This window comes from Protopterus annectens, chromosome 4.part1 (assembly GCF_019279795.1).
Source record: "Protopterus annectens isolate FY-2018-M chromosome 4.part1, PAN1.0, whole genome shotgun sequence".
Classification (NCBI taxonomy): domain Eukaryota; kingdom Metazoa; phylum Chordata; order Ceratodontiformes; family Protopteridae; genus Protopterus; species Protopterus annectens.
Genome location: NC_056734.1, coordinates 528,633,922 through 528,658,832, shown reverse-complemented (window position 1 = coordinate 528,658,832; position 24,911 = coordinate 528,633,922). Strand labels below are relative to the sequence as shown.

Sequence of the window (24,911 nt, the reverse complement as noted above, 5' to 3'; positions counted from 1 at the left end):
TCAGCCTCAACAAAAAGTTGAGATCCCTCATCAAATCCTCTAAAGCTAGCTAGGAAAACAGAATTGCAGCAGATAGTAAAGATAAACACAAGGCCTTCTATAATTATGAAAAGAATCTTCATAGCAATATACATATTTGCTCGGAGCTGTTGCACAATGACACCTCCTATACTGAGCCAACAGATATTGCCAATATACTGGCAGACAGATTCAGTACAAAAAACACACCACAACTGTCCCCAAAAGGGAACCAGGAATTCTCCTCAAACTGCAAAAAAACCCCACCAAGCACTGCTGTAGCTGCCAATTCTTTATTTACTTCATCTGGTACCTCTCCCTCACAGGCCTTCAAAGGAATAACTCAGTACTATCCCAGCAGCCCTTATATATTCCATCTTCACATCAATTAACATTTTAATTACATTAAATAATTGATTTATTTATTCATTAAATACTATTAATTAAAGCTTAAAGATGTACCCCCCCAATACTACACATCATGAATGCATTAATACATTAATACCTACAAAGGGACTTTAAATCTAAAAATGACATTTTTTTATATCACATATTCCACATCCATTTAAACATCTTATACCATTTTTTACTATTAGATGTCAAACAAGACATTGACCCTCCCCTAGTAAAGTTCTAATATAAACAAACTTAACATGATTTTCTTATATCATTAAATACTATTTCCTTGACACATATACTAAATATAACCAATACAATTATTCCTTACATTATATTTCATCCCCAACTTTACCATCATACACCCATTATTTATTCCTCTCACTATTGCCACCATAAACTTTCAGATTCATATTTATTCCTTTCACATCTTAACTTCCTAAATATTAAATATAAATTCATAAGTCCAAAACAATATCCACAACTCCACCTGGCTTATCACAAATCTACACTATACTATTGCCACCATAAACTTTGAAAATACTACCTATGTCCCCCAATCAATATCCAGATTGAGGCCCCTAGGGTATAGAATACCCAAATACACTATCAGTTTGGTTTCTAATTTAATGAGCCTTTGCTTAAATTCATCACCTCCCAAACTGCGGCTCTCATAGGGTTGTGCTAACACACTAAAGAAAAAAATATCCGTGTTACCCCCATGGGTGCTACAAAAATGTTGAGCCACTGGGCTTTCCATCCTTCTATTTCTTACATCTCCCAAATGATCCAAAATTCTCAATTTCACCTTCCTTTTAGTTTGTCCCACATACCACTTACACAGTGTGCATCCACATCCAATGATGTAGACCACCCCACATGAATCTTTCATTCTTTATCCAAAACTTTTTCCCATTTATCATCCATCAATCAACATTTTTCATTTTATCGCACACTTTGCATGCACCACATGGGAATGCACCCTTCCTATTTCCTACATCATCCTTGGCCCTTGGTCTCAACAACTCTTTCAGGTTGTTGAACCGACCATAGGAAAATATAACTCTATCCGGAAACAATCTCCCCACCATTTCATCCCTATAAACCACATAAACCACAGGCCAAAGGTCATTAACTAACCCTTTCAATGTATCAGAGAGGGGAGAAAATTTGGTCACAAAAAAGAGGCTCAATTCCATCCTTCCCAACATCATTTTCCCTCATGAACTTCTGATGCCTACTAAAACAGCTAGATTTCCTTTTGTAACTGGTCTTCCTTTTTAACTTATTCAATGCTTTACCTATGTGCCCTTCAGTATATCCCCTCTTTAATAACCTTTTCTTCACCATATCAAATTCTCTTTCCAACACCCTTCCTCAGACGTGTTGGTCATAGCTCTCCTGAACTCTCCATAATGAAGGGATTTTATTAAATGCCCAGGATGTGCACTGCCGGCCTCCAAAAAATTATCTGTAGCAGTCTCCTCATGAAATGGCTTATACTGTAGACTGCCCCCTCTATCTACATAAAACTCTACATCCAAAAATTGCATATTACTCCTACTAGTTCTATAAGTAAATTCCAATCCATAGGTATTCCGACCAAGTCAACTCATGAATTCATCAAATTCACTAACTTCCCCCTTGCACACAAAAATCAAGTCATCTATGAACCACTTAAACATAGCCACTCTGTTTTTAACAAAATCTGTTGGATACACAAACTCATTTTCAAAAAATGCCATGAATAAAATTGCATATGATGGGGCAAATGCTGCCACAATCACTGCCCCTTCCAATTGCAAATAATATTCACCATCAAAAACAAAATAATTATGCATCAAAGCATATTCCAGCAGTTGACAAATGTATGTAGTTTTCGGTCCTTCAGCCATCATTTTTACTACTGCTTCCAAGCCCATTCTAATATTAATATTTGTGTACAAAGACTTGACATCCACATAGGCAAGATAAAGGTTCGCATCCCAATGTACCTCTCTTATGTATTCCAACACATGAGAGGTATTCCTAATATATGATTGTACTCTGGGGAGAAACACTTTTAACTGGGAGTCCAAAAAGATGCCCAGGTTCTGCAAAAAAGAACCCACCCCCGAAACTATTGGTCTACCAGGGGGTTTGGTCATTGATTTATGAATTTTAGGAATGACAAAGAATGTGGCATCTTTAGGATATTTTAAATATAACTTCTTGACATCCCCACGATCAAAAAATCCCAGTCTTTCCCCTCTTTCCAATAATTTTAACAGACCATCATTAAATTTTTTTATTGGATTGAAGTGCAACTTTTTATACACCTTACTATCCAACAACAAATCCATGGCCATGTTATTATATTCATTCTTTCCTAGAATCCCTCAGTTCCCACTCTTATCTGCCTGTGTGAAAATATATTGGTAGGTAACTTTACGCAACTGTTTTAAAGAAATCCATTGCTCTCTATTCAAATTCCATGTCTTGGAACTTTTCACATACTTATAATATGCATTTTCCATTTGTTTACACAATGCACTTTCAAAAACATTTATAGCATTTTAATTTATTGGGGGTACAAAGGAACTAACATGGGGCACCTTAGGTATTTTCAATTTTCAATACCCAGTTGAAAAACAAACATCAAAAGAAGCTGTTTCAGACATATCATCCACAAAGTCATTATCAAAGTCCCAATTGACAAACGGATTTTCATGAAGAGAAACGTTCAACAGTGAATCTTCCATAGAATATTGATTCGTTTCATGCATTGTAACCACTTCTCTCCCCTGCATACAACGCTGCTCCTTAGCAGCAAAAAATACCCTTAAATTTAATTTCCTGCAGAACGTTTTGATTTCATTTATAAAATTCACCAATGAGGGGCAAAATGTCGGTACAAACTTTATACCCTTAAGCAGCACACTTGCCACAACGTCCATTAGTACAAAGTCCAACAAATTCACAATATTAAATTTCTTTTCTACATCACTGCTTATTTCATTTAATAAATTGCTCCTCACATCACCATTGCCTACTGCAAACAAGCCAGGAAAAGTTTGGACTTCAGATACAAAAAAAACTAAGGGAGGACCAATGTTAATCTCCTCCGCCATCTGTAGTGTGAAATTAATGCTTCAGTTACCAGGGAAAGCACCAGCTGAATGTGAAACAGTACATACCTCAGCCTGTCCTGCTAGACAGTTCAATTCCTTCTCCCCTTTCCCTGGAAACTTCTTCCTCTTCCTTTACCCTGATTCTGGTCCTCCGAGTTCTCGCCATTGTCCATTGGGGATGAACCATCGAATGCTCTGCTAACATACTCAAAGGACACACCCTTTCACCCATTAGATGCCAATTCACCAGATGATATGGAAGTCTCGCGAGAGGATGAGCCCGAATGAGTTCTTCTTCTTCTGCCAATCTGCCGGGGACATCCCCTAGTCTTCTTATATTGCCAAGAAAAGATTACACTGCTATTGTAATCATTAGTGTCCCTGCTCAATTTTTTCTTCTTTCTGGCAATAACCTCTGACTCCACTTTGGCCACATTAGACTTGATATCATAGAGCTTGCTGGAATAGCTCATTTCCGAGGTGTCAGCAATAAACACTTCCTGTAATTGCACAATTGTTTTACGTGCCTTCTCTTGTGCATGGATGTTTCTTTTAATAAGAATTTTGAGCTAGTTTGTGGTACATGACAGCAAAACAAATTTTCATTCTTCTAGGAGGTCAAATTCCTCCTCTGAAAATTCAAATGCAGGGAGCCGATCCACTCTAAGCCCCCTTGGTGTAATGTTCATATCAACTTTTTTTGCAAAAGTCTGATATCATAATACAAAGACACCTCTTTCTTTAAGAGCCTTTCCAGCTGCTCATACCTTTCATCAGTCCGGCTGTCCATCCCCATGGACCAAGGATCATTCTCCACCATTTTGTTGTCTCTCTCCCACATCTCTGTACATCTAAGCTTGCCCATCTCATCTTGGATTCTGAATACACTCGGAATAGCAGAAGCTCCTTCCAGCGACATGGTACAAAAAACACACCACAACTGTCCCCAAAAGGGAACCAGGAATTATCCTCAAACTGCAAAAAAACACTGAGCACTGCTGTAGCTGCCAATTCTTTATTTACTTCATCTGGTACCTTGGCCTCACAGGCCTTCGAAGGAATAATTCAGTACTATCCCAGCAGCCCTTATATATTCCATCTTCACATCAATTAACATTTTAATTACATTAAATAATTGATTTATTTTTTCCTTAAATGCTATTAATTAAAGCTTAAAGATGTACTCCCAATACTACACATCATGAATGCATTAATACATTAATACCTAAAAAGGGACTTTAAATCTAACAATTACATTTTTATATCACCTATTCCACATCCATTTAAACATCTTACACCATTTTTTACTATTAGATGTCAAACAAGAAAAACATTGACCCTCTAGCCTAGTAAAGTTTTAATATAAAAAAACTTAACATGATTTTCTTATATCACTGAATACTATTTCATTAACACACATATACTAAATATAACCAATACAGTTATTCCTTACATTATATTCCATCCCACACTTTACCATCATACACCCATATTTATTCCTCTCGCATCTTAACTTCTTAAATATTAAATATAAATTCCTAAGTCCAAAACAATATCCACAACTCCACCTGGCTTGTCACAAATTTACACTATACTATTGCCACCATAAACTTTCAGATTCATATTTATTCCTCTCACATCTTAACTTCCTAAATATTAAATATAAATTCATAAGTCCAAAACAATATCCACAACTCCACCTGACTTGTCATAAATCTACACTATACTATTGCCACCATCAACTTTCAGATTCAGTGCCAACTTTATCCCTCTCTCAACCACCAAAGGATCAATCACAATACCAGTAGATTGCCAGGCACCCACTATTACTGCTGCACAGGTTAAAACAGCACTGTCCAAGGCCAAGAATACAGCTTCTATGGGAACTGACAATATCCCTGGCTGTATTCTACATGAACTACAGAGTGAACTGGCACCTCACCTGTGTGCCCTGTTCAATCATAGCCTCACCTCAGGCTTTGTCCCTACCGAATGGCACACTGCTACAGTCATCCTTCTCCACAAAGGAGGAGCGACTACAGACTCTGGGAACTATCGCCCCATTAGCCTGACAAGTCTGATATGCAAAGCTATGGAATGCATCATCATGGACCTAATAAACAAAGATACAGGGAACCTCCAAACTCTGGATTCCACACAGTTTGGTTTTGTGACGGGTAGATCATGCCTGCTTAACCTGGTTGACTTCTTTGAGTCAGTCATCAGAGCTGTGGATGAAGGCAAGGTGGTTCATACAGCCTACTTTGATCTGGCCAAGGCCTTTGATACCATTCCCCACTCAGGAATAATAGAAAAACTCAATAGGCTAGGCATCAACCCCTATATCACTAGGTAGGTTGCAAACTGGCTCACAGACAGAACCCACAGTGTGAAAGTAGCTGACTCCAAGTCAGACTGTTGACCAGTCATGAGTGGAGTCCCACAGGGTTCGGTCCTGGGTCCTCTCCAAGTTCGCAGATGATTGCAAGTTGGGAACCATAATTAACTTCCCAAGTGATGTTGACATCCTACAGAAAGGCCTCACTGAGACCAATGACTGGTTTCAGAACCATGGCCTTAAGATCAATGCTAAAAAATGTGTCATCCCTTTGTGAAAAACCCAGTTCCCATGAATTACCACATCGATGGTATTCCACTAAACACAGAAGGCATCATAAGAGATCTGGGAACACAGATTGATAGCAACCTCTCTTTTGACCACCACACTGCCACTGTGGTCAGAAACTCCTATGTGGCACATCTCATTACAAAGGGTTTTGCATCCAGGAAGAAAGAGGTTATTGTCTCCCTGTACTCTTCCCTCATTAGGCCAGTCATCGAGTACAATGCCCCATTTAGCATGTACCTCACTAGACACCTACAACAACTGGAGAGGCCACAAAAATACCTCACAAAGAGGATCTTAGTCCTTAAACACTTGTCTTATATGGACACACTCAAACTCCAACTATTCTCTGTCTCATATCGCCTGCTTAGATGCGATCTCTGCTTGACTTACAAAGCCATGTCTGACCCAGTTCTGTTAGAAATGCTACATCTAAAGAAATCCCAATCCCTCCTCACTACACGCTCCAGGGACCTCAACCTCATTACCACATAATGGTAATGAGGTTGAGGTCTCTTACAAACACAAGGCCCGGGTTTGATTTTTACTTGGGGTAATTGGCTAGGCCTAAAAAATGGCTCACAAGGGCAGTTAGCCTACTACTAACCTATGAACTTATGAACAGAACAAGCTGGAGGGACAGGTTGGGACTGCCCATGCTATGGAATAGACTTCCCATACATGTCAAGCGGAGTGCCTCACTGGCCCTCTTCAAGAGAAATCTTGATGAGTGGATGGGAAATAGAAAATTCAGCCTGGGAATCACTCCAGTGGCTCTACTTGACAGAGGCAAAGGGAACTAAGGTCGGGTGGCACAATGCCAGGATAATCCTATGGGCTAGGCTTGGAAAGGCTCCAGGGCCATTAGCCTAGTACACACTTTTGAACCTATAAAAGGTTAAACATTGTTCATCTGAGGATGCATGATATTCTTAACATGGTCAAGAGTTGATTGCAGACAACTGATGCTGTAATTCAAAAATCCTTACCTGAGCACTAGAGTGATACAGAAAATCCTGATGATAGTCAGAAGAGTCTTACATGAATAGAGACAGTTTTCTGTCCTCCAGATTCTTAAGCCCAGGACTCTGATTCTGGGGAGAGCACATATACCCCATCTCCCTAGGAGAAGGAGTTTTCTTTTTCTGAGTCTGTCTGTATTTTTGCAGGAATGAGTGGAGGTTCCCCTGATATGAGGATATACCATGAGTTATGACCAGTGGAGATCCCACATGTTACTCCTATGCCTCCTATTATGCCTGCCTTGGAGGGTGTTATTAATGCTGCCTCCAGTAATCCTTATTCCCAGTCTTCAGTCCCTAAAAAGGCAAATCGACTTTATAGAGAACCCCAGGCTAACAAATTCTTGTTTTCTCACATTTGTTCTGATTCAGCAGCCATTTCTGTCTTAGCAGCAACTGGCAATAGACTTTTGGTGAATCTTATCCCTCTGACCATGGGTTAAAAAAGGTAAGATGTTGGATAGTTGGATAGTTTTGGAAAGATAATTTTCTCTTCTGCCACTTTTAGAATTTTACGGGCAGCTACTTTGTCCTATGTGCATACTTTTACAAAGCATTACAAACTGGATTGTTTTTCTAGGTCCAAAGTAACCTTTGCTAGGACCATTCTCCAGAGGCTCCTAGGCCCTTATCTTTCCTCCTCCCAGGATGGATAAGCTTCAGTAGTCAACCCAAACAGCAAACGGCTATTGTGTAAGAATGTACTATAACCAAAGATGTTCAAATCCCATGCTACTTAAGTAGCTGCACCCACCCACCATCCATCTTCTCTTCCCTATGCATAATTGTTTTTTGATGGTATAAAAATGTTTTTGTGGTAATATCTGATCAGAATTTCAGGATAAGGCTATTTCTTATTTTTTCTACAGGCATGAAAGTCCTGAAGTTACTTCCTTCTGCCTGCAATTTGTCTGATTGATGCTGGCCATTTATCACCCAGAGAGAAGGTGTGGGTGGGAGCCAGAGCTTTTGAAGCAGGCTGGTTGTTGCTTCCTAGGGAGGAAACAACTCAAATAGCCAAAAGCTACCACATCAGTATGGAATTCAAACATATAGTGTTATGGTAAGTTCTTACACAGCTATATTTTCTCAACTGTTCTTGATTTTGCATAATCTCTCAGATTTTGCCTGATATGTTTTTCCTTTCGTTCATAAAGCTTTTGTTTTTCTGGAAAATTATTTAAGATTACAGTCAGTTAATAATGCCAGTATTAGAGTTTTCTGCTTTCTATCCTTCACAATGTACAAGTAGATTCAAAATCTAATGCACTATTAACTTTCTAACTGAATTAGAATAATACTTAAAACTGGCCCTAGATTTTGGACATTTGCCCTATTATTTTTTGGCATTATCCCTGATTCCTCAGCAAAGAAGTTGAGTGCTGTGCCTGCAGGTCATCAAGTCAGTAGCTGCACACACAGACTAGATAGATAGGTCCCTACACACAGGTACCATGCGAGCAGGGAGCAAGTCACACATAACATGTTCTTTGCTGTGTGTTGCAGGTTTTACCAAATATGCCTTAGACTGGTTGACGATCCACATCTGAAAATCCCATACCATATATGAAATGGTCCATAACACAGCACATGATGAAACTTGTCATATAGTGGAGCAAATGTTCAGCCTACTCAAGAGATGCTTCCATTGCCTAGAAACACCAGGAGGAGAACTGCATGCAGTTCTGACATCTGCAGCAAGACTTTCTGTGTTGTGCATACAGTTCTGCCGAACCTGGGACTACGCAAACTGCTGAAGCAGCATGCTAACATCTTAGTAGGACTTTCCATACAAGTAAATGCAGCAGTAGAAGGGAGGGTGGAGATTCAGATGAGACAGATAACAGTAGCAGTAGTACCACAGCCTAAGCAGAAGTGGGCATACTACAGTAGCAGTGGCAAAGAGGCGACATCTGTTCCAGAACTAATGGCCAGATTAGATGTAACACAGAATAACTTAATGTATGTAGTATCACACCCAGGGTATGATTCTTCATGCATGGAATGGCCATGCTGTGCATCAGACTTCACCATACCCACACATGTTAGGGGGCTGGCAGGGCCCAAGTATTACCACTTGCACAGGAGTTTGGAGGAGACACAGTGACATTAACTGCAATATTGTGAGGTAAGGTAGGGTCATAGGAGATGAACACAGTAGCCATATTCTCCTGGAGGATGTGGGGAGTTGGGGATCACATCATCCAGTGGAGTGGTTAAGCTGCGACTATACAGGCATTTGCAATGTCCACTGAACTGGGTTGTGGCACAGGGCTTGATGCAGTCCATGGGAAGGAAGGGATACAACTGTGACACCCGTGCACTGGCCCTGCAATCAATTCTCACCACTAACACCAGTGAGGGGCTTCCACATTGGGAAGGATAACAAATACACACACGGTAAAGTACAATTTCCCTTAAGAACACACAGAGATCACAGTCAGTCTGGGGATGGTTTCTCCCTTTCTCTCCAGATCCCAAATAAGACTCCCAATGGCACAGCTTTAGGGTCCAGATCTAAGCCTAGTGGTCAAGCTAAAACCCTCCAGCACTCTGTCTGTCCAACCAGTGCTTTGTGTCCCTGCCCAAGTAGCTGATACACACACAATTTCAGATATGAGTTATATACAAACACAGACACTCCTGGGGAAGGCTGGCACAGGTTCTTCAGCTATGCCCCTTCTGCCCAGACTATATGGTAGTACCACTTGCCACCAACCACTAATATCAGCTACTAATAAGGCCCTTATCAAAGGGTGCGCAATTATTACTGTGCAATATTATTATCCAAATGGTAAACGTGACAAACAGTGAGGCTTATTTGGAGTGGCTTGGACAGTATCACTATATACATGCAATGTACTCTAGAGCTTAAATTATCACTACATAAAACAGCCACAGTTGAAAGGTTTAAAAATATTTAATAATAAGTAATAAGAACACAAGGCAATATTTCTTACTACACAGTGCTAGTCAAGAGTTCAGAGATCACACAGAAATGCTTAAAATAATACAGTAGAAAAGTTCTGACATCACTACAGAAAACAGCTACACTAGACTTCCCATTTCCTATCTGTATCTAAGAGCAAACACAGTTCTACAATAAAATTACATATAGAGCAAGGCAGTGCTGGTGATGTTGTCAGTTCTAAAGACAAATCCAAAAAGCTCTGGTTCTCTCTCCCTCTGTCCTTAAACTGATAACACAGTACCACTGACCCATTTTGGATTACATCATTATTCTCTGTTTCCCAGTCTAACAGAAACCCAGAGTTTAACAGCCCTTTTGATCTTGCAGCTGGTCAGGAAGCCAGAGCAATAAAAGACACTGTACATGCAAATTCTAGCCATTAACTCTCATCTCAAAACAATAGGAAGAATTCCTTCAGACATCTCGGCTCTGAGTTTTGAGATCAAACAATTATACAATGCTTGACTTATCAGCTTTCCTCCAGAAGAGTACGATGTGGTTATATTTTTGAAGTTCAACATTTACCATAATTTTCTTACATTTAAGAGAACAAGCATGTGGCTTACATTAATATTTACAAATGACAGAATTATCTATAAAATTCTAGCTAGCTAGGCTGGCAGCCTTCATATACCCCCCCCCCCCAAGAGATCTCAAGCTAGTTTTTCAAGTGACCCTAAAGAAATGTTGCTTGAGAGGGTTACGTCTATCTGAGTATACCTTACCCCATTCCCTGTCTTGAGAGCCCATATGCATTGGCATTGCTAATCCCACTGTGGTGCTGCACTGACATATCATATGTTTGCAACCCTAGGCTCAATCTTAGCAAGTTGGCATTTTGCTGGCTGGTTCTGTGTAACCAAGTTAGGGGATTGTGGTCTGTAACGACAGTGAATTTTCTTCCATACAGATAAGGCTGACATTTCTGTAGTGCCCACACTATGGCTAGACATTCCTTTTCTACAGCTGCATAGCATTCCTCCCTGAGTTGGAGCCTATGATTGAGATACACCACTGGGTGCTCTTCTCCCTCTGAAGAAATCTGGCTAAGTACAGCCCCCACCCCATGGTTCGAAGCATCCACTTGCACAACAAATTATTTACTGTAATCTAGACTGGCTAACACAGGGGATCCTCCCAAAGCTTTTTTAAGCTTCTGGAATGCCTGCTCACATGCTGGGGTCCACACTACCTTATCTGGCCTGTTTTTCCTTGTCAGGTCTGTGAGGGGAGCAGCTGTGGTACTATAACTGGGGAAGAACTTTCTGTAGTACCCTGCTGTCCCTAAGAATGCCCTCACCTGCTTTTTGGAAACAGGTGCAGGCCATTCCAGAATAACTTCAACTTTGGCAGGTTCTGTCCTGATCTTATCCACTCCCCACTCTATGTCCCAGGTAGAAGAACTCTGCCATACACACCTGACATTTGCTCGGCTTAATGGTCAACCCTGCCCTCTGTAGTCTGCCCAGCACCTCCCTGACATGTTGAAGATGCTCTTGCCAGGAATGGCTTTAGATGGCAATATCATCTGGATAAGCAAGGCCACACCACACCCTCCTGCTGCTCCTGCTAGGATGTGATCTACCAGCCTCTGGAAAGTTGCTGGGGTATTTTTCATCCCAAAGGACATCTTTGTGAACTCACACAAGCCAAAAGGAGTCACAAAGGCTGACTTCTCTTTAGCACTGGGAGTCAAGGGCACCTGCCAGTAACCCTTGGTAAGATCAATGGTTGTAAGATACTTAGCCCCACACAGCTGATCTAGGGCCTCAGCTGTCCTGGGCATGGGGTAAGTATCTGACTTTGTGTGACTATTTGATTTCCTGTAGTCCACACAGAACCTGGTGCTGCCATCCTTCTTTGGCACAGCATGACTGGGGAGGCCCAGGGACTGTTGGACTCTTGAATTACCCCTAGTTCCAACATTTCCTGTATCTCCTCCCTCAGAGTCTGTTTGACTCTCTCAGGCATCATATAAGGGGCCTGTCTAATAGGCCTTTGGGGATTTGTATCCACCTGGTGCTGCACCAAGTGGCTGGACCCTGGTTTCCCAGTGAACATGTTCACAAACTCCTGTAACAGTGCTCAGATTTTTTGAACTGGGGTAGGAGATAGCTCCTGGGACATTGCTACCCCTTCCACTGAGGTGTCTGTCCAAGCCTCACTGAAGATATCAGTCACCAGATCTCCCTCAGACTCCTCCTGCAAGCCGCTGCAAATACACAGCACAAGGGCCTCCCTATCATGGTAAGGTTTCATCATGTTAACATGGTACAACTTGTGCCCCTGCCTCCTGCCTAGCAGTTCTAGCATGTAGTTAACATCACTTACCTTTTTTACCACCTTGTAGGGTCCCTCCCAAGCTGCTTGCAGCTTGTTGTGTCTGATAGGAATGAGCGCCATTACCTGCTGCCCTACAGCATACTCTCTAGCTCGAGCATTCCTGTCATACCATACCTTTTTCTGTTGTTGGGCTTCTGCCAGGTTCTTCTGGGCCAAACTCATGAGTTCCCTGAGCCTTGTCTTGAGGTTTAGGACATATGCCACAACAGACTCCTTGTGAGGTTCACACTCACCTTCCCACTCATCATGAATTAAATCTTGAGGTCCCCTCACCCTATGCCCATACAACAACTTAAAGGGTGAAAAACCTGTGGATTTCTGGGGAGCTTCTCTGTAAGCAAACAGATGGGGCAAATATTTGTCCTACTCCCTCTTAAACTGGTCTGCAAATGCCTGTAGCATGGACTTGAGTGTAGAGTTTAACCTCTCAACAAGACCATTAGTCTGGGGATGGTAGGGGTTGGTCTTCAGGTGCTTCTCCCCACAGTACTTCCACAGACAAGCCAGCAGGTCTGACATGAAATTGGCATCTTTGTCAGTCAGTATTTCTTTTGGAAAAAATACCCTGCTGAAAATCTCTAACAATGCATTTGCCACCTTTTCTGCTTCAATAGAGGACAAAGCCACTGCCTCAGGGTATTTTGTAGCATAATCTACTACCACTAGGATATACTTTTTTTCCTGTGGAACTTGGGGTACTCAGAGGCCCCACAGTATCCATAGCTACCCTCTGAAATGGCTCCTCAATCACAGGCAAAGGCATCAAAGGAGCTCTCACCTTGTCTCCTGCCTTGCCTATTTTTTGGCACTGCTCACAGGTCCTGCAGTACCTGGTTACATTTCTGGAGATTCCAGGCCAATAGAAGTTCTGCATACTATGTCTCTTTGTACGTTTTATGCCCATATGGCCCACAAAGGGACTATCATAGGCTATGGCTAGAAGTGCTAGATGGTAGGCTCTAGGCACTACCAACTGCTGTATCCTCTCACCTTCTAGTCCTCAATCAGGAGTCTACTCTGTATACTGTAACCCTTTGTCCCAGTATACAGATCCCCCCTTCCCTTGAGAATCAGGTCCCTCACTAGCTACCTCTCTCAGGCCTTGCAGTGTAAGGTCTGAGAGCTGAACATGTCTCAACTCTCTCTTTGTAACCCTCCCCAGCTCCCCTTCCACAGGAAGTCTGGTATCCTCTGACAGCGGTGCCTCACTGTCACCCTGGTTACTACTCCTCAACTCTACCCTTGCAGTCCCTCTGTCCAAGGGAACATCAATACCGGCAAGCAGCTGTGGCCCACCTTCAGTCTCACTGCTACAGGGCAGCTCCTTCATTGAAGTAACCACCTCACCATTCCCGCCTGCAAGTATGTGGTCTGTCTGGGTCTCCCCCAGGCTACCAGACAAACATGCTTGTCTACAAGCCTCACTGTGGGTAACTGCACAAGCACATGGTACTGTACTATCAAAATCATTCCCTATCAGGACATCTGCAGGGATATCCTCAAACAAACCTACTTGCTGGCTTCCTTTTCTACCCTCCCAGTCAAGGTGAATCCTAGCCAAAGGTATTTGGAATGGGATCCCTCCTAAAGCTCTGACTGGACTAGATTGCCCAGGCAAGTAGAGCTTCTCTGTAACCATTGCAGGCTTCACAATGGTTATGTCAGAGGCTGTCTCTCTCTTAGCAATGGCCTCTTTGCCATTCACTACGATAGGGTATAACCTCTTATGGTAGTTTGGTACCCTTTTTGTCTCAAGACAACCTACTGGTGGCATTTTGTCTTTCCCACTTACTGGCTCCCTCACTTTTTGTTCCCCATCTTGTCTCCATAGATATCTGTATGCCACATGGCCCCACTGGTTGTATTCAAAACATTTAACCCTAGGTCCTGAACGCGTACCTGGACTAGTGGCTTCCCCTACTACTGGCAGATTCTGTTGGGGCAGTCTGGGCTGCCCACCATGGGTTCCTTTAGACCCATGAGCAGTACTGGGGGTCCCTTTCCTGTGCGGGGATGCCCTGCTTGCTAGGTATAGGTCTCCCTTCTTCCCAACTCATCTGAAGTAGCACATTGTCTATCAGCTAACCAGATCCTCATGTCCTCACGCAAAGGGCTAAGGGCTTTTTCCCTCACCAAAAGGTCTGCCAGCCCTTCAAAAGTGGTGACCTGACATCCACTCACCCACCTATGAAAATAAGTGCTCAATTCAGCAACATATTCACATATACTTTCTTCTGCCTTGCCTATATGCTCACAAAACTTTTTCCTATAAGTTTCAAGTGTTAGCTTAAAAAATTTTAACAGACAATTCTTAAGAGTATTATAATTAAAACAGCCAACGTCAGACATTTTGGACAAAACAGTTACAGCTTTACCACAGAGTAAGGGGGTCAGGAACCATACCCAGAGCCGTTGGTCAACCTCATACTGTTTGCATACCCTCTCAAACATATGAATGAAACTATCAAAATTATCCCACTCTGTAAACTGCGGAAGAAATTTACTGACCCTTTGTGCTTCTGGGGTCTGGTTACTCCCTTCCCCACTACCTCCATGACTCTGGTGAAGAGTCAGCATCTCATTTTTGTGCTGCCTCTGCTGCTCCTTTTCCACAGCTTCCATTTCCAAATGCCTGGCCTCCAACTCCAGTCTCTTTAGCTCCAGATGGATTTTTAAGTCCTCTGCACATAGGTTGAGCTGTCCATTCCCTGAGTGCTGTACATCTCCACGCTCAGTCTGATCACCCTCCTGGCTGCTGGTTTCTGATGCAGCTGTGACCAAAGCTGCAATCATGTCTGCCTTTGTCATGTTTCCCTGCATCAGTCCTTTAACCTGGCACATCTCAGCCAACTGGCTCCTTGTCAGCTTTCCATACTCCTCTGCTGACATGCTTGCCTGCTCTCCCTGTCTAACTAAGCTCACTAAAGAAATACAACAGTTGTGATCTGAACTCTGAATATTCACTGCATGGCTGATTTAGAGTACAAAACACCTTCAGTGATCATTGTACACAAGCTACAGAAATTCACTATCCACACCACTACAAGCCAATTAGTATGTGCCAACCAGTTAATATGTGGTGTGGATATCCCACCACTACCAAACAATTAATGTGTGATGCCCATGCACTGGCTCAGCAATCAAGGAGCCTCAACCATCACCACTAACACCAGTGAGGGGCATCCACATTGGGAAGGATAACAAATACACACACAGTAAAGTACAGTTTCCCTTAAGAGCACACAGAGATCACAGTCAGTCTGGGGCTGGTTTCTCTCCAGATCCCCAATAAGACTACCCACTGGCACAGCTATATGGTCCAGATCTCAGCTTAGTGGTCAAGCTAAAACCTCCAGCACCCTCTCTGTCCAACCAGTGTTTTGTTTCCCTGCCCAAGTAGCTGACACACACACATGCTTTGAGGTATGAGTTATATACAAACACACAGACACTACTGGTGAAGGCTGGTACAGGTTCTCCAGCTATGTGCCTTCTGCCGAGACTATATGGTAGTACCCCTTGCCACCAACCACTAATATCAGCTACTAATAAGGCCCTTATCAACGGGTGTCCAATTATTACTGTGCAATATTATTACCAAAATGGTACGTGTGACAAACAGCAAGGCTTATTTGGAGTGGCTTGGACAGCATCACTATATACATGCAATGTACTCTAGAGCTTAAATTATCTCGACATAGAACAGCCACAGTTGAAAGGTTTAAAAACATTTAATAATAAATAATAAGAACACAAGACAATATTTCTTACTATACAGTGCTATTCAAGAGTTCAGACATCACAGGGAAATCTTAAAATAATACAGTAGAAAAGTTCTGACATCAGTACAGAAAACAGCTAGACTAGACTTCCTATTTCCTGTCTATATCTAAGAGCATACACAGTTCTACAATACAGTTACATAAGTTACATATAGAGCAAGGCAGTGCTGGTGATGTTGTCAGTTCTGAAGACAAATCCAAAAAGCTCTGATTCTCTCTTTCTCCATCCTTAAATTGATAACACAGTACTACTGACTCATTTCAGATTATATCATTATTCTCTGTTTCCCAGACTAACAGAAACTCCGAGTTTAATAGCCCTTTTGTTCTTGCAGCTGTTCAGGAAGCCAGAGGAATAAGACATTATACATGTAAATTCTAGCCATTAACTCTCATCTCAAAACAATTGGAAGAATTCCTTCATTCAGACATCTTGGCTCTGAGTTTTGAGATTAAACAATTATACAATGCTTGATTTATCAGCTTTCCTCCAGCAGAGTGCAATGTGGTTTACATTTTTGAAGTTCAACATTTACCATAATTTTCTTACATTTAAGAGAACAAGCATGTGGCTTACATTAATATTTACAAATGGCAGAATTATCTACAACATTCTATCTAGCTTGGCAGGCAGCCTTCACAAGACCTATGGGATGATGTGTGTTCATCATGACCACACTGACTTTGTGCAATTTCTGATGTGTGGTACTGCCCCTGAAGTGCTACTTGACCACAAGTAGGGGTAGCAGCCTATGTACTCACATAAAACAGTGAAGAGGTAGAACTATGAATGCACACTTGTAGCCTGATTTGGCATCTCAGGTGTTTAGCCAGAAGAGTATTGTTGGCCATGATCTCGATGATGTCCACAACTAGGCATAGCAGGTTGTTTGCCCACAGGTGCCAATGAGGCTTCTCTACAGTGGTCACCTTACTTGGGACAGTGTGTGTGTTTGACCTCCCTGCATCCTGACTCTGCCACTGGCATGAAAGACATCACCTCTGGAAGCAGATTGGAGGGCAGTTTCAATGTGTTTCATGGAGACATGGATGAAGTAAGCATTTGCTACCAGACCTCAGCAGAATTGTCTGTACCCTGTCCTGTTCTCCATGTCACTCTGTGTTTATTGTGTGTTGTCCCAGAATCCATGAAGCACACTAGCCAACATTATGTGGGTATAAGCCAGTTGTGCCAGGATCAATGACCTGCACATCCACTGGTTAATGTCAGATGCCATTACCATATCAGCCATATCAAGGGAAAGACCTGGAACCATAAAAGCATCTCATCTCACCCCTTTTGGTTTGTATACATACTTTTGAAGTAGTATAGATTTCATATATTATGTGCTCTGAGAGCATAGGTGGAGGTCATGAAGGACTCTCAGGTAGAAGCTGTCTATCATGCCCTGCTCTGTGCTCAGCCTATACCTGTACAAGGGCATTTGTTAGGGTGGATGTTGGTGCTCCTTCACCCAGACAGTGCCACTGTCACTGGACCATGCCACTTGCAAGTTAAAATTGTCAGACAAAGGTACACTTCTGACATCAGCCGTATGTTGTCTTGTCGTGTTTACCCTCCACCATTGGAACCTATGAAGGCACAAGCACATATAACACCATTGTCTTCCCACATGTATTCCTTTATATACCAGCCCCTGTAAAATTGAGTCCAGATTTGCCCAGGAGGTACATGCTGTGCATATAGTGGACCTGCAGTAGCTTGTCATTCTCCTAAGTACTTTGTGGTGCATTTTTTAGTCCATAAATGTGATGAACTCCTCATCAATGGCATTTTCCTTTTCTGAAAAAAAAATCCGCTCTGGATTCACCTTTGCTGACATTGTGGTGAGTGGATTTTTGCAGCATTTTGAAAAACACTTTGGTGAAATCTATGGGTATTTTGGTGTTGCCTTTCTTTGGTGGGCATGCTAGTACATGTACACTATGGGTGAAACATATCAGTCAGTTGGTGAATTTTATGTTATGGAATGGCCATACTTATTGCTATCTTTACCCTTCCTTTATGTACATGTTTATGTACTGTAATTGATGCTTTGCACAGCATATCCACTTTCCATTTCCATACTTTACCCATGGCCACAGGCCCCAACACCTACTTATGTTATTTATTAGCCACAGTGAGAGCTATGCAGAGACTTCCACATTATTACAGACTGTAGCCCACAACATGTGTCCCTAGAACCTTAACTCCCACCCCTGTGCCATGTTCTTCACAGTGTTTCGATTGTACATGGTTCCACACCCTAAAAAACACTAGCAGACAGTTCAGTGCCATCCCAGTGTCCTGAGATCTTAGTAAAATGGATATCACAATGTGTCCCCAATGGGGTTGGCATTCACCATGGGGTTTGTCATTCTCACTGATGCATGTTACTAGATGGGATTACTTCCTTACCTTTGTAAGGCTGTAAGTTTACAGACTCTGTCTTAAAATTTCTGTATTCCGCAATTGTGCACTATTGAGTAAAGTTGCACAAGATGGCACCGGTACTTTTATATCATGCCAACAAGCTTTTTTTGTTCTTCCTTTACAGGGACTTCCAGGAGCTCCTGCTAGACAGTATGATAGGCTCTTTAGGAAGGTGAAGGTCTGGAATGGGTTTGTCAGGACAGTAGATTATGTCAATGGCATCACCAATCCTGCATGAGATGTTTCAGTATGACTACAGTGATCTGAGGTAGCATCATTATAGTCTGTTTCTAGAGTAGGAGGCACAGGCTAGGGAAAGACATCCAAAGATGTCATGTAAGAGTTTTTTCCCTTTAGTAGTTTGTTCTGGTGTTTTACCCGTGTTACAAATATACTTAAGAGGGTGTACGTTGTTTTGCAGTGGTGGTGGAGCAGGAATTGAGCATGATTGGATGTTACCAGAAGGCAGAATTGACTCCTTGGCAGTCAAATGTGTATGCCCTCTGTGCTGGTGCACTATAAAACTACAACTATGTTGCAATTGTGTCTATATTTTCCCATTATGGCACTCTTCTACAGGTCCAGTTGGGGAAAAGGAGGTGAGGTCACATTTGCCTTAGTCTGCACTGACTGAAGTGTCTGGCACTGGGTCACCAGTGACAAATAAGCAGGAAGATGGTAGTTTTTCTTGCTTGAGGTGATCTGAAGGATTTGCTGATTCCCTGTGTGGCTACATCTATGGAAGGGGCAAAGTCTCCTGTTTTTAAGGTGATGCAGGGGGATCTACTCTGGTCTCCTGGAATTAAGTACAGAGCACCTTCTGGCAAGGTTTGCTGAGTCACATAATGAGAAGACCCCACCTATTGTGTCACCAGTGGAGCAACTAGCCCCCTAACATCTTACACTGAAGTGATGCCTGGGTTTGTTGCTTTCTGGGCCAGCTTATCATCCAGCCATGACAGGGCCCTACCTTATCCCCATCCTAGTGTTCTTCCTCTGTGTGTCATTCCATGTTCTTTTTACATTGTTCAGTCCTTGTCATTATTACTTGTCTTCCAGCTGTTAGTGTCCTGTCATGGTCCTTACAACCTTTTCTGTGTCAACCGCACCTTTCTGTCTGAATTTCTGGTTTGGGTTTGTCAGTCTGCCTCTATGACCTGCCCATCTCCCGTTATCCCCTCCACAACCTTCCCTCATTATCTTCTGCACTTAGCTTTCTTTTTTATATATAAAGAAAAGGCTGTTTCCAACAACAACAAAAAATATTATCTTTCCTCACTCCCCCATTCATACCTTATGGTTACCCTTGTATGTTTCCATGTGCTTACTGTTTTCCCCTTTCCTACTTTATCTATTCCATTTATTCTTCATTTATATTACAAACAACATTGGCACTTTAATGTCCAGCCCCACAGTGGTCTATTTGGTGGTCACTCTGCTGCCCATCTTCAGCTGGATGAGCACACTGCAGCCATGCAGTGCTACATTGTGTGTATCAGCACTCAGTGACATGGACAGTCTAGCCTGTCACATTGGTCATATGCTATACTGTAGTTCTCTTCCAGCCATGAAGCAGCCCTATATGGCTTTTCCTGTAAGCTGTATGTTTCTGGGTATTATGTACACCTTTGCTCTGTCTGCTGGGATTATTCAGACCTAATACTTTTCTGATTAACTACACAGCTTATTGTGTAGCTACCCCCTCAGAAAATAACACCTTGCAGGCATACAGCACTTAATTATGAATCCTGAACTTAGCATATATCTCCTGTATTTGTACGTCTAAAGATTAAAATTGTAGTCATCAGAATTTCAATAAGGATCCTAATGTTTTATTTGATATTTGTTAACTAGGTTAGTCCAACTGGGCAAAAAGCCCTGTTTCAGCAGACGCCTGAGGAGAAAAGCTCCAAAATTAATACAAATAATAGAAGAATACAAAGAGTAATTTACATGACCAAAATTGCTTACTATAAGCAAGTTGAATCAAAACTAAGCATACATAGTAGAAAGTATGATAGTGACAGAGGCAGCAATCAAAAGACAACATACTAAATATGTATATAAATATAGAGAGCAATAGAGGTCAGCTGGGTAGCTGAAAGCAATAGGAACAGTAGGTCCTTTAAGACCTGCAATATAAACAGGAGATTAAAACCTTGTGTAGAAGGCCAGTGAACAGTCAACAAGTTAGGCAGCTCAGGCAGCAAAGGAAACTGTTAGCAGAGTATAAAGAAGCAGCAGAGAAGGTGAGAGAATAGGATACAAAGTTTTTAAAGAGGGAAGGTTTATTAATTCAGGTCATAGAAGGAGCAGCGTTATAGGAAGCTATGTTAATTAGGGTCATTGCATGGGCAGGACCAAGATTTTTAGAGTAATGTTTGAAGTCATTTTGATGATATGGCATAAGAAGATTTATATGTACCATTTTTGGTCTTTATCTAAAGCTTTGCAGAGGAATACAGGGAAAAGGATATCCCTTGATTGCCTTATTGCATACATTTTGTGTAATTCTAGAAAAGATTAAGTCTGTATGTGTGTGTGTATATATATATATATATATATATATATATATATATATATATATATAGGGGCAGGGAGAAGAAATAACTAGGCCCTCTGCTCTGCATCCGAAGAAAAACAGAAGAATCTGCAAAAACAAACAAGTACTTTGTGTATAAGACTCCCATCGGGCATAAGTTTCAGCATAGACAACAGGGTTGATGTATAGTTTAGAAGGCACTATCATTGGGACAAGGGGTGAGAAGCATTAGAGGGAACTGCATATGTAACAAATGAACAAGAAGTTGGGTGTCATGTAAAAAAACATTGTTACTATAGCCAGAGACAGAATCAGGGAGGTGACCTCACATAAGTAAGTTGCACTGGGAAGGTGGTAAATTTGTAAATTGTTAACAGTGCGTTAAGGGCATTTGCTGATAATTAAATATCTATAAACATCAGAAGTATAGCTATAGGTCAGTAGCACCACTGTAATAAACTCAGTGATACAATATTAATTAGTTCAGTAATATCACTGTAATGTACTTAATATACTCAGTAGCACCATTGCACACCAGACCAGTAATATCTTAGCAACATGCTTAGCTTTGCAGCTATAGATCAGTATAATTTCAGCAAAATACTCAGTAATACAGCTCTCTTTTGGCTTTTCCCAGTTAGGGGTCACCACAGCGGAACTCCGGTCCACTAATGATTGGCAGTGGATTTTTTACGGTGCCAATTTGCCAGCCCGATGCCCAACCTTCAAGGCACACCCATTCACGCATGCACCTACCTGCATGTCTTTTACATCACTCGACCATGGGGAGGACATGCAGACTCCACACACAATGTGCTCCAGCCGGGAAACAAACGGGAAAACCTTTTGCTGTGAGGTGACAACGCTATCCGCTGCACCACTGCGGCCTTCACAGCTATGGCTCTCAGCAACATACTTTGTAATACAGTTGTGGATCTTTATACTTCAGCAACAAACTCTGCTTTGTAACATTTCAATACCACAGTCAGTGGTGCAGCAACAGCAGTAATATCTCAGTAATATACTCAGTGGTGCAATGTATGGATCAGTAATATCTCAGTAATATACTGAGTGGTACAATGTATGGATCAGTAGTATCTCAGTAATATACTCAGTGGTGCAATGTATGGATCAGTAATATCTCAGTAATATACTGAGTGGTACAATGTATGGATCAGTAATATCTCAGTAATATACTCAGTGGTGCAATGTATGGATCAGTAATATCTCAGGAATATACTCAGTGGTACAATGTATGGATCAGTAATATCTCAGTAATATACTCAGTGGTGCAATGTATGGATCAGTAATATCTCAGTAATATACTGAGTGGTACAATGTATGGATCAGTAATATCTCAGTAATATACTGAGTGGTACAATGTATGGATCAGTAATATCTCAGTAATATACTCAGTGGTACAATGTATGGATCAGTAATATCTCAGTAATATACTCAGTGGTGCAATGTATCAATCAGTAATATCTCAGTAATATACTGAGTGGTGCAATGTATGGATCAGTAATATCTCAGGAATATACTCAGTGGTACAATGTATGGATCAGTAATATCTCAGTAATATACTCAGTGGTACAATGCATGGATCAGTAATATACTCAGTGGTGCAATGTATGGATCAGTAATATCTCAGTAATATACTCAGTGGTACAATGTATGGATCAGTAATATCTCAGTAATATACTCAGCGGTACAATGTATGGATCAGTAATATCTCAGTAATATACTCAGTGGTACAATGTATGGATCAGTAATATCTCAGTAATATACTAAGTGGTACAATGTATGGATCAGTAATATCTCAGAATGTTTAGTGGTGCAGTTAGGGACCAATAATATCTCAGTAATATACTCAGTGGTACAATTTATGGATCAGTAATATATCAAAATGCTTTGCTGATACAGTTACGGACCAATAATATCTCAGTAATATACTCAGTGGTACAATTTATGGATCAGTAATATCTCAGAATGCTTAGTGGTACAGTTACAGACTAGTAATATCCCAGCATACACAGTGGTACATTTACAGATTTGGTAAATTAGTGATGTAATCACCAAACTGTTAAATTAACTAGTTTTCTAGTTTACTGCTGACAGTTTGGCGATTGCATCGCTAATTTACAATTACTTATCTGTGCTAATACAGCATTATTATAGCTGGAACCCAGAATGACGCATCCAGTCTGCTCTCCTATGAATATTAAATGCCGTAAACTTTTACTACATTTAAACAAACCAAAGAAGGACCAGGAGCAGGCTGCAGATTCCAGTTTCAAAGTAGTTTATTCCAGAACAGACGACATCCAAACACAAAACAACACTAGCACTTTCATAGTTGTGTACTCCACTTTGTCAGGTATAACAATGTTTCATTTAAGCATCATTTTATACTCTAGAAGTGCTGCAAAACAGCCAGTGACTGGTCACATGATATTTTTACTTAAAGCCACATAAACTCATTTCCTTAAAGAAAGTGGAACAAATATAAAAGCATACATAATAATGTATAGAAAATGCACAAGAAACTTTATTAAAATATATATATATATATTAAAAAATGCATATATTAAAAACTAATACTTAAAGTGTGAACACACATGAAAAACGTTTTCATCGAAAAAGTGGTCTCTTCTTTAAAATAGGCTTCAGAGGTATATGGTCATTTAAATCATGCCCACAGTCTGCTTTCATAGGTTCATAGGTTCATAGGTTCATACTAGGCTATCTGCCCAAGGGCATTTATAAGCCTAGCCCATAGTTATTTGGCTTTCGCCACCCCTTTAGTTTGAATAAAACTATGCCTATTATTTTGCTGTGCCTCTGTCAAGCAGTGACACTGAAGTAATCCCTGGGGTATATCTGCGATCCCCCATCCATTGGTCAAGATTCCTCTTGAACAAGGCCAGCGAGGTGCTCTGCCTCACATGTACCGGGATTTTGTTCCACAGCATAGGGAGTCTCTGGGTGATGAATCTGTCCCTCCAGCACGTTCTATTAATAACCGTGTCAAGGTTTAAGTCTCCCGTCCTTGTGCTTCTGAGGGATCTAGATTTTTTGAGGTGAAGCATATTCATCAAATCAGGGTTTGACATGGCCTTATATGTCAGGCACAGGTCACCTCTGAGCAAGCGGTATGAGACTGAATAGAGCTGGAGTTCTTTCAGTCGGGCAGCATAAGACATATTTTTGAGACCCTTTATCCTTTTGGTGAGGAACTTTTGGGGCCTTTCCAGCTACTGCAGGTGTCGGGTCAGATACATTCCAAATGGGGCATTGTACTCAATCATAGGTCTAATGAGTGATGAGTACAGGGGGACGATGACCTCCCTTGATCTAGATGTGAATCCCTTCATGATCAGGTGGGCAATGTAGAAGGTTTTCCTAACTACTTTAGCAACATGAGTGTCAAACGAAAGGCTACTGTCAACCTGGGTCCCCAGATCCCTGATGGCTTCTTCTGTGCTCAGTGGATTGCCACCTATATGGTAGCTAGGGGTAACCTTGTTTTTCCCGAAGGGTATGACTATGCATTTCTTGGCATTTAACTTTAGGCCATGGCTCTGGCACCAGTTATCCATTTCTGTGAGGCCCTTCTGAAGGATATCTGTGTCAGATGTGTTTTCGACTATGGCCCAGTTTGCAGTCA

At 41.4% G+C, this 24,911-nt stretch overlaps 1 protein-coding gene across 1 annotated transcript in view; it reads left to right on the top strand.

Annotated features, from left to right (window-relative positions):
- The window catches only part of LOC122801387 (aquaporin-12-like), a 107,239-nt gene that overhangs the window by 12,904 nt on the left and 69,424 nt on the right, over nt 1-24,911 (top strand). The window lies entirely within an intron of this gene.